Consider the following 15,020-nt stretch of genomic DNA (forward strand, 5'->3'; position numbering starts at 1 on the left):
CACTTTTTTTGTTTCCCATATATTTAATGCTTTCTCCCTTCAGGGTAATTCAAAGAAAGTGGCATAACTAACTTTTTTTTTTTTCTTTTTTAACACAATACAAGAAATAATCAACTTAACTAACTTTTCAAATTTATGTGAGTTAGTTAACTAAGTTTTATATTTAAGACAAGAGTGACTGATAAAAAATTTCTCCTTAAATTTTCATGTAATGCAAAAGTCCATATCTAGTTGTATATGAAATTTTATATCCTTTAATAGGCTAAGATAAATATATGTATAATAATAATAATTTTAATATGCTGCACTATTCTTCATCAACGATGAAAAGTGCAATAGTAATCCTTAGATTCTAGGATTAAATGATAAAATATTTTGAAACTTTTTTTTAAAAGCACTTGACGTTCTAAACATATTTTTAGAGTATTTTTGTCCTACCATTAAAAATCCTCAATATTGAACATTAACTAAAATTTGACCATGATATTTTTTGATTTTGCCCTCCTTCATTTTTGCATTTTTTTAATCTTTGTTTTCATTCATTGAAAGAAAGAAAGAATTCATTGGAAAACAAAATTAAAGACTAAATATAGAAAGGAGGGGAAAAAATACAAAAGTATCCTTAGACAAACTTCAATACACTCAATGTAACATCTTGAATTTCTTAATTCCGTAATTAGTAATTAATTGAGGGTAAAAGTGATCATTAGTGTAGAATTTAAGATTCGGATAATTACTTGGTAGTTTGACTCATTGGGATGTTGTATAAATAGATACGGGTGGAAGGATTGCATTTCGGGTCGAAAAAAGTATGCGTGGTAAAAATTCTTCTCACTATGCACGCGTCACAGCTTGTGTTGCATACACCGTAGTGCATAGACTAAAAAATAATCCCTTAAGTCATGAATTTTGGGTGATTTTCGTAAGGAAGAAATCAAAAACGCGGGAGAGGAGAAGAGGAGAGGGGCCGATGTGCTAGGGCAAGCTATTTCAGGTCATTAGAAGGTGCTTCTGATCGATAACTTAGCAAGTAAGCTACGTGTAATCCTTACCTTTCATTTTACTTAAATTTCTTTGAATATGAGTTGTAGAGAAGTTGAATCGGTGAAGTTTTAGCAGTTTGATTCTTTTTTAATAGTAATAAAAAGGTTCTCAGAAGTTAAATTAGAGCTTTGCAATTGGTTTAAAGCTGAAGATAAAGCTTTGAACTTATAGGCTCAATTTGGCCCTAAGTTAGAGAGAGAAAGGGGTAAGAATCTGGTTTGAGTGAAGTGAGATTGATTGAGATGATGTAAAGTAGTAATCAAATAGCAATGAACTTATAATGAATAAATGGAAAAGATATATCGCAAAATATAACCATAAGTAGTAAATATTTTTTTGTCAAATTGGACTAAATGATTAAATTGTGCCAAATGTGTTCAGATTGGTATATTAAGTATGTGAGTTGAGAAAGTAAGCTTGTGATAAGCTGTTGTGATAATTAAAATCCACGAGTAATTTTTCTTGTGACAGAAGGGTTAACATAACCGAATAACTTCTTTTGTTTGACTGTTTATTGTAATTGTGTGTGAATTTGCTATGTAATGCATGAAATAATTTTAAACTGAACATGTTTCATAGTATTGAATGTTTATTGCATAAGAAGAGATTTTAGTTAAACAAGTAATAAAAATTGTGTAATTTGATATAGAAATGTATATTTGCATATATATTACTAAAGTGGTGATTGGAAACCTACGAATGGTTTGGAAAACATGATCATAGGAGTGAGAGTTCACCAGAGTAGAGAGGTGGTAATAAGGCCATATGACACATTTTCCTTAATACCCGATGAGATGCAATGTTGAAGAATTATACCTCCTCAGTGCCTTTCGAGGTGCGGTGTTGGAGAAGATCTTCTTAGTACCTATTGAGGTGTAGTGTTAGAGATTTAGGACTCCTTAGTGTCTATGTGATATGGTGTTGGAGTCAACGACACCCCATTTTGTGTATTAGGAAAAATCATAGTCTGAAAGTGAGATAGAACATCTTTGGCCGGGTGATTCTACCATTAAAGGTGAGTTCAAGGCCAATGAGAGTGTACATTGGTCTAAGGAGAGTTTATGGTTTTGTGTTGGGGTGATTTGAAGGTTCAGTCAATGGTAGTCATACTATATGTTGTATATGTAAAAAAGTGATGAAAAGTGGTTATTATAGTGGTAAAAGAAGTGAATTGACACATGTGGTTGTGAATTGAAATGGAATATGTAATATGTTATATTAAATAATATATTATGCTTTACTCTCATATAGTTGCATATGATAGTTAACAGGAACAAGTTATTCTATTATTAAAATTTTTATCTTACTCTCGTGGTTACATTTTTATAGGATAAAGTAGTGATCAGGACAAGGAAAAAAAGTATGGGCCGGTTTAGAATCAAGAAGCCATGTGATTCCAGAGTTTGTGTGATGAACTAGAATTCCTATAGATAATATGTAGATAAGTTGCCATAGGATTGCGTGCATGTTTTAAATAGTGATTTTTGTGAAATCTTAGCCCAATTGTGTATATCTGTGGTGAAATGAATTAAGCGCTAAGATTTAGGTGCGTATGTGTTGTCAATGTCGTAAATGTTGGTGAATCTTAAGCCCATGTGTGAGATTGTGATGAAATGAGTAATTTAAGATTAAGATTGAGTTGTGAATATATTATGGATGTGATTTCATGTGAATGTGTTGAAAAAAAAGTCAAGTGAGCTATGTTGTGCCAAGTGATAGTAAATGGTGAAAATTTATGATATGTGGAAATTGGCTGTTGAGAGGCCAAATTTCGATATATATGTGCATGTGTGATATATTATGGTTAATTAGGTGTATTAAAGCATTTTGAACTTGATTTAAGGCCTTGTGTGGTCTAATGAGAGAAAAGGATCAATTTGAGTGCTTGAATGTGCAAAATTTTCAAAAAATGTAATTTTTTGCATTTGGGTGTTCAAATTTCGATTGGACTATTAGATCATATCCAATCCTGTCTCATTAGCTAACTTATAAGATAAGTTTTGTATGCGTGCTTGAATTACTCCGATCAAACATCATATGTGAAAACGATGCACGTTGGAAGTTTGCCATTTTATTGTCAAAATGTCAATAGAAATTTCGGACAGGCGCATTATGGTGCATTGTGTCACATGCCATGACGCATAGCACAAAAAGATGAGCATGTGGCTCTGTGCCACATGCCGTGATGTATGTACTGCATGCCACAATGCATAACCTAATTTCCAACTTGATTTTGGAGTTTTAAATGTATGCAATAATCAAGATGAATGTATATTATTTATTTTCGCTACGTATTGCCATAATTGCTTTGTGATTTTGATGATTTTGCAAATAAGTCTTTGGCCGAAGTTTTTCAAACAAAATATTTGATTATTAACTAGTGTTTGCAGTAGTGATTCTATTAATCTTTTCCTGGATTTGACTGATATGGGAGGAGGTTACAGTCAATGTTAGGGATTTTTAATGGTGGAGTGAAAATGTTCTATTTTTTAAATTTTTGGGAAAAAAATACTCCAAAAAAAGTTTAAGATGCCAAATACCCATTAAAAAAAAGTTTTAAGGCATTTTACCTTTTAACCCTAGATTCTATGTAACATACATGATCACACTATTTTCTTCTTTACAAAAAAGAGTAGGTTTTTTTTTTTTCAATCTTCCTAAACAAACTATAGTTTTAGTTTTCAAGACATCTTGTGCATGGATTAAATGTCATTGATAGTGTGTAGATAAAACGATTTTTCATAGAACATACACATCCTTGGTCCTTTATAAAACCCCGTTAAGTGCTAACTAGCTACTTTCATAAAATTAAAAAGAAATTAATTGAAATCAGTTATATGTTAAAAAAATTTATAACTTTTCAAAACTACCCTTAATTAAATTAGAATTATTTTTAAGCTAAAAGTAAAAGAGAGAAATGGAATTTTTGGAGTAGTGATTTTGATCACTGCGTTTTTTTCCCCATAAAAAAAAAGGAATTTTCGAAAATCAGTCACAAATATTTTATTAAATTTTGAACCAGTCTTGTATTGTGGATGGATGACGATGGATTGGACGGATAACAAAGAAGAATTGAATATCAAGTCAAGATCAGAGGACAAGACAATATAATATATATATATATATATATATATAAGTGATATGCTTGAAGAACATGGTCCAGTTGAGATGTGGGGAAGTTCTTTTCTGCAGAAATGGTTTGTCTTTTATTTGTTTATTGTCAACACATCTTGTTTGCATATTTGAATTTGAATTTGAATGAATTAAAAAAAAAAATCCATCCATGACTATTCGATGAATGAACCTCCCCTGCACTCTCGTTGGTTCTATTATTATTATTATTATTGGATTATTGGATTTGAAACACACGCAGTATACTTGCTGGGGTGGATAAGAAATAGGGAAATTCTGATGGTGCCTTCTATCTAATGGTTGGAAAAAGAGAAGTGTACGTCAAATCGGTTGATGGTTATGGTTATCAATTGTTAATGGTGTTGGCTTAATCAATGTAATTATAGTTTTTTAATAATAAAATGTGATATATTTTAAAAAAAAAAAAATAAAATGAAAAAAAGATTTAAGCTGTATTTATTTTTTTTAAGAAAAATAAGAAAATTTTTAAAAACGATTAGATTCATAACACTTATCCAAACAAAGTTTTTATTTTTTAAAAATAAAAAAATTGTTTCTAAAATTACAAACCAAACAAGCCCTTAATCTTCAATTTTTCAAAGAGGATTGTATTATAGATCGATCAATGAAGGATTGGACAAATAACAGGGAGAATTACATATCAAGTCAAGATCGGACAAGACAATATATATATATATATATATATATATATATTGATATGCTTAAAAACATATCCAGTTGACCTGTGGAGAAGTTCTTTTCTGCAGAAATGGTTTATTTTTAATGGCTTATTATCACCACATGTTGTTTGCATATTTGGATTTGAATTTGAAAGAATAAAAATAAAATTCCATCCATGACCATTCCATAAATGAACCTCCCCTGCAATCTCGTTGGTTCTATTATTATTATTACTACTATGGATTTGAATCACATGCAGAATTTGGTGTGGTTGATGGAAAAGTGGGAAAATCCTGACCTTACATTTAATCTAATGGTTGAAAAAAAAGAGGTGTACAAAATATCTTAACATCGAATGATAAGGCTTTTTTATGCACTTCTTTCTTCTCAACCGTTGAATAGAATCCACGATCAGGATCTTCCCCACTTTCCATTCGTGCACCAGATATACTTACATGTGATCCGAATCCATCATCATCATCATAGAAAATGACAATAATTTAAAAAAAAATTAATGACTGTTAGGTTTTTGATAAAAAAATTTTAAAAATAAATTATAAATTAGAATTCCAATAACAAATAAAATATTTAAATTTAAATTTGAGTCCAATGAGTAGTTTAAATATTCTCATTCAATAAGTGTCTCGTGCGATCAAAGTTGTTGAACTCGTAAGTTTAAATAGACTCATGATAAAAATATAAACTCGAATTATAAACTTGTAAAAATTCACTTCTATTAATAAATAGCCATTATTGAACATAAAAATTAAATCCTTCTACATTGATAAATTATCATATATATAAAACATAGAAATTTTAAAATAAAAAAAATTATTTTTGATATTTTTTGTTTTCTTTTTTATTAATATTAGTTTTTGAGTTTTAAGTATTTTTTAATCAGGTCATATAACTTTTATTAATCAAATTCTTTATAATATATACTTAATTCAATCAACTCAAAATAAATTAATGAGTTTAACAAGTTTAACTAAACTTATATCTAATCTGAGTTTATTAGTTAGTTGACATGATTTGGTAAGTTAGAAGCATGAAAATGATAAACTCAAAAGTAATCTTGTAAATTTAATTAAGTTTGTATTTCATCCAAGTTTATAAGTAAGTTAACACAGTTTTATAAGTTAAAAATGTAAAAATATTAAACTTAAAGAGTCAACTTGAGAGTCTAATAACTATACATGCGATGCAATAATTATAAATTCAAATTGAATAATTCTTGCTTTTAAACTGAACATCTTTGTTTGTCTTTTTTTTTTTTTTTTGGGTGCCGAGAGACAAACTGAATTCATTAATGTGAAAGCATGAAAAGTTTTAAAGGCTGTTTGACTTCTGTTTTCATCTTTTATTTTTAAAAATTTTTTTGTAATATAATTTTAAAAATTATTTTTCAAAATAAAATAAAATAATTTGTTTAGTTGTATTAATTTAAAGATAATTTTAGAATTAAAAAAAAAGTTGATGCTAATGGTTATTGACCGTTAATGGTACTGGCTTATAATAATTGTTGGTTAATGTAATTATATTTTTTAATAATTAAATGTCACGCATTTTGAAAATAAGAAAAAAAATGAAAAAAAGCTTTAAGGTGTCTTTATTTTTTATTTTTAAAAATAAAAAATTAAAATAATTTTAAAAACAATTAAATTTAAAACACTTATCCAAACAAGTTTTTAAATTTTTTATTTTTAAAAACAAAGAAATTGTTTTATAAAACACAAACCCAACAAGCCCTTAATCTTCAATTTTTTAAAGAGTATTGTATTATGGATCGATGGTGATGGATTGGACGAATACCAGGAAGAATTAAATATCAAGTTAAGAGGACAAGACAATAATTTATAGATATACACATACATACATACATACATACATATATATATATATATGTATATATATATATATGTATATATATATATATATATATATAAAGTGAATAACATGTCCAGTTGAGCTGTGGAGAAGTTCTTTTATGCAGAAATGGTTTGTCTTTAATAGTTTATTCCCACAACATGTTGTTTGCATATTTGAATTTGAATTTGAAAGAATAAAAATAAAATTCCATCCATAGCCATTCCATAAATGAACCTCCCCTGCAATCTCGTTGGTTTTGTTATTATTATTGTTATCGTTGTCGTTGTTATTATTAAAAAAAATATAACTTTTGATCCTGTTATTTTTATTTTACTATAAATTTCTACAATTTTTTTATATTTTAAATTTTTATACTTTTATTTTTTGATGTTTTAACTTTCTAAATGAACAAAGTGTAAAAATTTTTAAAGAATTTAAAATATTAAAAAATGCAGAAATTTGTAACAAAATATAAATAAAATGTGGGGACAAAAAATATATATTTTTGCTTTTTATTATTATTGGATTTGAATCATCACATGCAGCATACTTGGTGTGATGGATGAGAAGTGGAGAGATTCTGACCGTGCATTTTATTTAATGGTTGGGCAAAAGGTAGCGTACAAAAAATCTTAACATCTGCAAAGTACACCTGGTTTTTCTTAAAGCAAACAAATGATGTGGAATGTGAATTCTATCTAATAAAATATTCTTTCTTATTTTTTATTTGACAATAAAAAAATTGAGTGGCAGGTAAAATTAAGTTTTGAAGGGTACAAAAAAGAGTTTATGTGCTTTGCAAGTAATAAGATTTTTTGTGTATGTCTTTCCTCCTAATCGTTTAAAAAAATTTATGTGCTTTGCAAATTGAGGGGATAACATAAGTAAGAAATGTTATAATAGTGTTGATTATTTTAAATTTTTGAGAAAAAATATTTTAATAATTTTTAAGTATTTAATAAAATTTAGTGATTGTAATTGAAACATTTATTAAGTGAGTGTACTTAGGATATTTACTAAATTCTAATCCTTTACTTTAAAATTAATTCTCATGTAATTGGATTTTTGTTTGCAATTATTTAAATAAATATTTGTGATTTATTTTCAAAAATCTTATTAGGATATAATTATCATTAATTACTATTTTTGAAACTTTAGTCTACCTTCTTATTTTTTCTCCTCTTATTATTATTATTATTATTATTATTATTATTATTATAAATAGGAAAAGTATACTTTTAATTCTTTAATTTTATACAAGGCTTTATTTTAATTTCTTAATTTTGTAAAGTACATTTTTAATCCTTTAATCCTAATATTATTAGTTTTATCATAAATATTTTATGTTGAACTTTTATATTGACAAAACATTCTTAAATAATGTTGACTTTTTAAGTTTCTTTTTTTTTTTCAAAATAACAATGATTATCACAAAAATAATCAATTGAAATGGACAGTAGTAAGATTAAATGACAAAAATATACTTTATAAAATTAAAAGATTAGATTAAAATTTTATATAAAATTAGAAGGTTAAAATATATATATATATATATATATTTTGAATTGGAGGCCACGGGTAAACCGTGCTAATTGACAAGATAAGTCATGTCAGCATATAAGATATTACAACAATCAGGCGACAGGATATCAAAGATACAAATATAATGATTGTCAGTATAAGCTTGATGAGATAACTAATCGGCACATCTATTTGCCTCCCTAAAAGTGTGATCGAAGTGATTGTCCAATCTCATATAGTGAGGTCTTTAATTTTATTAATAATAACAGTGAGTAGATAAGTAATAGGAAACTCATTATGAATTAGTGAAAGAGTTTCTATAAAATTAATGTAGATATTAACTTTCTTGAACTTCTTAACTCAACAAATGTTAAACAAAAAGTACAAAGAAACCAGAATATATTATATATCGTAAAGATCTGTGTGTATTGCGCCAACACCGGATCAGTTGCGCATGCAACTAGAAAAGTTCAAATTGAATCATTCTTGCTTTTACACTGAACAGAGTTTTTTTTTAACTGAATTCATTAATGTGAAAGTATGAAAAATTTTAATCTTCAATTTTCTATCCAGAAAATAATAAGAAATTAAAGAAAAGTATTAAACCTGGGTTCGTACTCAATAATCTATTGTGAAAACAACATAGAGTTAGAGTCCACCCTCTGTCTCTCTGAGTGTAAATCTGGATTTGACTTGGTTGAAACTAATAAATAGACTAATAACAAAACCAACCCATGGTATCCAGTTTGGTTTGGTCATAATCATAATATTTCTTTGTTTTTTAAAAAAATAATAATAAAATCTCTTTAAAATATATAAATAATATTTTAATCCCTCAGAATGCTATAATTCCCTTAAAATCTTTAAGGACTTTTCTAACATTAATAAATTTATATAAATTACTAAATAACCCTTGTTAAAAATAAATGATTCACAATTTTCTTTTCATATTTATAATAATGCAATAACAAATAAGAAATTTAACATACGAAGTTTTAATTTGCTATTGCATTATTGTAAATTTAAAAAAAATTATGAATATAAGAAGAAAAGTTATAAATAATTTATTTTTAACAAGGACAATTTGATAATTTATATCAATTCATTAATGACATAAAAGTTTTTAAAAATTTCAGGAGAATTATGATATTATGAAAGATCAAATAAATATTTTTATATTTTAGAGAGATTTTATTATTATTATTTTTTATTTCTTTATAATATTAGTATTTGGTAGTTTCTTTGGACTTTCGCCTTTCTTGAATATAAAATATAAAATATATATTTTTGGCCAATAAATTTATTGGCTGCGCGTCTACCGACTGTTTTGGACCACTAACTACCTCGCGTCTGAAGCTTTTCTTAATATGTACTCCGCCTAAATCACAATATGAAATATATTTAATTAATTTTTAATTTATAAATAATATTAGTTGAAAATTTAAATTTTTTAAAAATATTTACATCTTTTTATTTATATCTTCATGAAATGTATTATATAAGAATATTGATAATAGTAATTAAAATTTTAATGCATAATTTTTTTAAAAGAATCATAAATAGAGGTGAGAATATGAGTTAACTCAGACCACATGAATTGACTCATATTGGTTGAGAGAAATATAAGTTGAATTGGATTAATCTCAACTTAATCCTTGAGTTGGCAGGTTAAATAGGCTAACTTATCCACTCATTTATTTATTTTTTTTATGAATTTTTAATAAGTACATTTAAATAATGAATTTAAATTTGATATTTTTTATAATTCATTTTAAATATACCAAAAATATTAATTTATAATGTTTATATAAAAAATATTTGTTGATTCAGTTAAATAAATCATGTTCAATATGGTTTATATTCATAAAATTTTTTCTTAATTTTTTTTAAAAATAATACAAGTTAAATGGGCCAACTTTTTTTTTGTTAGGGTTATTTTGTTTCAACCCAACCAAACTCTTATAATCAATGTCAATTTACATAACTCGACCCATATTCTTGACTTTTTTAAATGAAATAGATGTATAGTTAGGAAAATAAATATAAAAGTTATCCAATACCTATATTTTGAACTAGATAAAAATTTTTAAAAAATGTTTTATATTATAATTTGGAATGAGTATGTATGTATGTAAATGTATAATTGTATATCATTTAAATGCACTTTGGTCGATGCACATCCTATGTTATCTGTCAAGTAAGACACGAAAATAAATTATTATTGTGTGTATTGGTAGACGCATTCTTCTTCTGTACTCTAAAATGCAAGTAACTTTTGATTACAATCCGCATATCAAAATTCAAATTTAATTAAATCTTTATTTTTATGAAACTGTATCATAGTTTTCTCTTCTTATCCTTTGCTTCAACCACCAGTGATGGATTAAATTAAAAAAAATGTCATAAATTCATAGAAAATATGAGAATCTAAATTAATACATACAATAGGTAAAGTGAGAAAAATAATTTCTAAAGGTACTAAGTTGCTTAAACTGCCTCCATCCTAAATTAAAGATGCTTTTGAATTGAGATTCAACGTTTTAAAATATAAAGTTAGTAATTTAAGTCAAATTTAACAGTCCAGATTAATAAACTTGAAAAATGTCAAGGCCAAGTTTAAAATTTTAGATTTTTTTTTTAACTTTGAAGCTCAAGCTTATTAATAAAATACCTAATTCCTTTTTAATTATTAATAAAATTAAATTAAAATTAGATAAAGGCTACACATTTAGTCCCTTAATTTTATAAAAAATTTCATTTTGATCCTTTAATTTTATAAAACATCTTTTTAGTCCTTTAATTCTAATATTATTTGTTTCATTGACAAGAAATTCATACATTAAACATTTAAATATTAACAAATTATTTTTAAACGTTAAAATATTAATTTTAATGTTTTAAAATAATAATGATTGGCATGAAATATATTTATTTAAAACTAATTGTTTTAGGGGTTAGAGAACTGATAAATACTTTAAAGTTAAAGCCCAAATACTTGAATTTCAAGATAAAAATTGAAATTGGCTGAACAAAAATAAGATAATATTAAATAATTTGGGTATTCGTTCAAACTCGAGCTGTTAGGATTGGGTTTGATTATAAGATTTTTTTTATTTGTTTTGGTATTTAAACCACATAAATAAGAAGCCAAACAATATATAAAAAAGAGAAGAACTAGTCACATATGCACTGCATACATTCGAAGAAGCCAAACACAACTCAGTAAAAATGACAACGGAGGGAGATTAGGGGTAAAAATCACCAATCTAACACTCAAATGTTGAAGAAGAGAAGATGATGGACACGAACACCCAATGTTGAAAACACAACAAAAAGAACAAAAAACACCACGGTGGAGGACAACGACAGTGATAGAAGGCTCGTTGACAGTGGATAATGACTAGGATATGGGAATAGGTTTTCAAGAGCAATGAGGATGTTTTCATGAAAAATGAGAGAGGTTTGCGAGATGAAGAGAGTTTGAATGTTTTAAAAACGTAACATCTAGAAAGAAAGAGATAATCGAAAGGATTTCAAATGAAACTATTTAGCAATTATTTAAAATCAACCATTATATAATTGTGAGACTATATAATAGTTATTTTAAAATAACTGTTATATAGTCTTTGAATTAAAAAATAAAAATAAGATCTATATAATAATTATGAGAATCAATTGCTACGTAGTTCTAAACACTATTTAGTAATTAGTTCAAACTAACTACTAAATAGTGTCTAGAAAAAAATGATCAAAAAAAAATAAAGACTATATAATGGGTTTTTTTATTAACCATTGTATAGTACTCCTCTCATCCTATTTATAGGATAAAGAGAAAGAAAATTTGAATTTATTTATAAAACATTTGTTAATTTTTAATACTCCTTTCTCTTTACATTTTTATTCTTATTAAATTCTTTGAATAAAAATACTAATAATGAGATTTAAAAATATTTTGTCGAATAAAGGTGAAACTTGTTAAAATTTGAAACAAAGTTAATGAGATTCAATAATTTTTTTTATTTCAATAAAATATATTGAAAGTAACTTATAAATAGAATAAAAAAAGTACAAGAGACTATTTAGTGATTATGTTATATAAACGTTATATAATCTCTTGAGCCTAATCCCGCCTCATCTATATAATGATTTTTTTTAAATAACTATTGGCAATTTTTTTAGTAGTGCTTCCAAATTTTGCCTTCCTGGAATCGGAAAAAGAATATGCCCTCAGCTCTAACATGGTCAATTAAAATCTGTGCACAGCTAATTGAATATTCAGAATGAAGTGTAGGACTATTATTTGGCGAGCTATAATCAATGAGTTTGTCTTCAGAAGAGCACTATGTTTTAAACTTTTGCAGTGTTAATTTAATGTACGTAGTAAATTAAGGTCAACAAATTAATCATGCATGTTGTAATAAGAGCCTTAATGACTAAGTTTACTTTTACGCGTAGAGAGAGAGAGAGAGAAAGGGTGTGTGGGGACAAGAAAAGTAGAAAACAATTTTTTTTTAAATGAATCAAATGTATTATTAAATTTAGTGTTGATTTCAACGTGGTCGTATTTTATTCATTTATTTTTGTCTAAATCTTGAAGGTAGTGTACTTCTAATACACATTAGTCAAATGATATTTTTTGTTCTTTTTTATTTCTCACAATTCATTAAGTATGAAAATATAGATTCTAGAGACAAATAATTCATAAGGAGAATTTTTAACAAAAAATTAAAATAAAACTTTAAATAATTATTAGTTATAATGTATTTTATTATTTATGATAAAATTATTTTTAAAATATTCAATCATATAATTTTTAAATTTCAAAATTATTGCAAATATATCAAGAATAGAAATATTTCAAATGCTTGAAGCTATAAAAATAATGTTTATTTACTATATTAATAAATTACTTAGTAAAAACCCAAGTATAGATTAAATCATATGTTTTTATTTTCTTTACTTTAAAATTTTATTTTTACTTTGAACTAATAATAATTCTAAATTTTATTTAATATATATTTTTAATTCTAAATAAATAATTGTTTGATACTCTTATTTTGATTTCTCAAATTGAGAAACCGCTAATGGAAATCCTAATGCATATAGTTACAGATGGTTTAATGGTAGCAAGAATTCCAGAGAACATTTGAAACATTTCAATTTTGTTTGAGTAGAATATAGTTGTTCTTAATTAGTGTCGATTTATTACATATTTATTCCTAATGCAAATTGGAGTTGGAGAGGAGAGAAACCAGAGACGCAGTGACAAGGCACTGAAACAGGAGGAAGGGAATCTGACAAAATGAGAGCGGGGACTGGGGATTAGGGATTTGATCCGAAGAATGAAAATATATGATTTTAAATTTATAAATATAATGAGAATAAAAATTTAAATTATAAAGTACTTTAACTTGGTGAAAATATTTTAAATTTATAAATATATTAGGATTTGTTCGAAAGAACTTTCTTTCAAAAAAGTATAAAAAAACTTACGACTTTCTCTCAAAAATTTTTAAGAGCAATGTTTCTTTTAAATTCTCACGGTTCGAAATCGAGAGAAGTATTCCCAAAAATTTTTTCTCTTAAAAATACTTAAGAGAAACTTTCTTTGAGGACAAAAATCGAGAGAATCTCTCAGATAATTCTGGGAGATATGTTTCTCTCAAACATATCCAATAAAAATAATTAAATATTTCTCAAAATTTTTTGAGAGAAATGTTCTCTCAAAGAAATGTGAGATAAATATCATGTAAAATTATTTTAATTATTTTTATCAAGAGTTTCTCATGAAAATGTCTGAGATAAAATTTTAAAAAAACATAACTTTAGATCTGTAACTTTATTCTTGTTTTATTATTGGTCCATGTACTTTTTTTAATATCTTTGATTTATATATTTTTATTTTTTATTATTTTAAATTCCTTCATTAATAAAGTATAATGATCTTGAAGGGACATAAAATAATAAAATATAAAAGTACAGAAATTAAAAACACTGAAAATAGTACAAAGATTAATAATAAAATACGAGCAAAGTATATGAACTTAAAGTTATATTTTTTTAAAATTTTATCTTCAAACAGTCATATTCTCTTTAAGTTTTCAAAATTTTTTACTAATTTATCTTCTAAAATAAAATATGAGAAAAAGTCCAAATGAAAGCATTTTTGAGATTATTTTTGAGAGAAATTCTCTCAAATTTTTTCCGGAGAAAAATTTCAAGAAAAATAACTATTTTGTTGTAAGGATCAAAATTGAATATTGGTTAATTGAGTGAAAAGTAATTAGTAACTTTTAAGTAAGGAGCGTGAATTCGAATCTTATGAGGAGTGAGAAAGTTAATAAATCATATTGAAAGAACTACTCAATCGATCTATTTGTATTCCCGAGAATTCTTAGATCTAATTCTTTTCCACCATATGCCAATTATATAAATAAAAAGAATGGGCTAATGTGAATCTCTTTTCTTTTTTTTTTTTTGGGCCAAAAGAAGGCTAATGTCAATAAAAAGCAACAGCAGACCAGAAAAATTTGGGCTTTGGGTCAAAATTTATGTATAATATAAATATTTTTTTTTGAAAAATATAATTATAAATATATATTAAATTAATATGATAATAAAATTTATTAAAATTAAATACTTAAGAATTAAAAAAAATTAAATAGTTAAGAACCTATAAAAAAGTTATACAATTATAATACACAAAGACAAAATTGCACCTTTGATTCTTTAACTAATTTATATAAGATTTCAATTTGATTTCTTAATTTTAT

This window comes from Prosopis cineraria, unplaced genomic scaffold, assembly GCF_029017545.1.
Source record: "Prosopis cineraria cultivar Desert tree isolate PC_DT_omini unplaced genomic scaffold, ASM2901754v1 PC13, whole genome shotgun sequence".
In the NCBI taxonomy this organism is placed as follows: Eukaryota; Viridiplantae; Streptophyta; class Magnoliopsida; order Fabales; family Fabaceae; genus Prosopis; species Prosopis cineraria.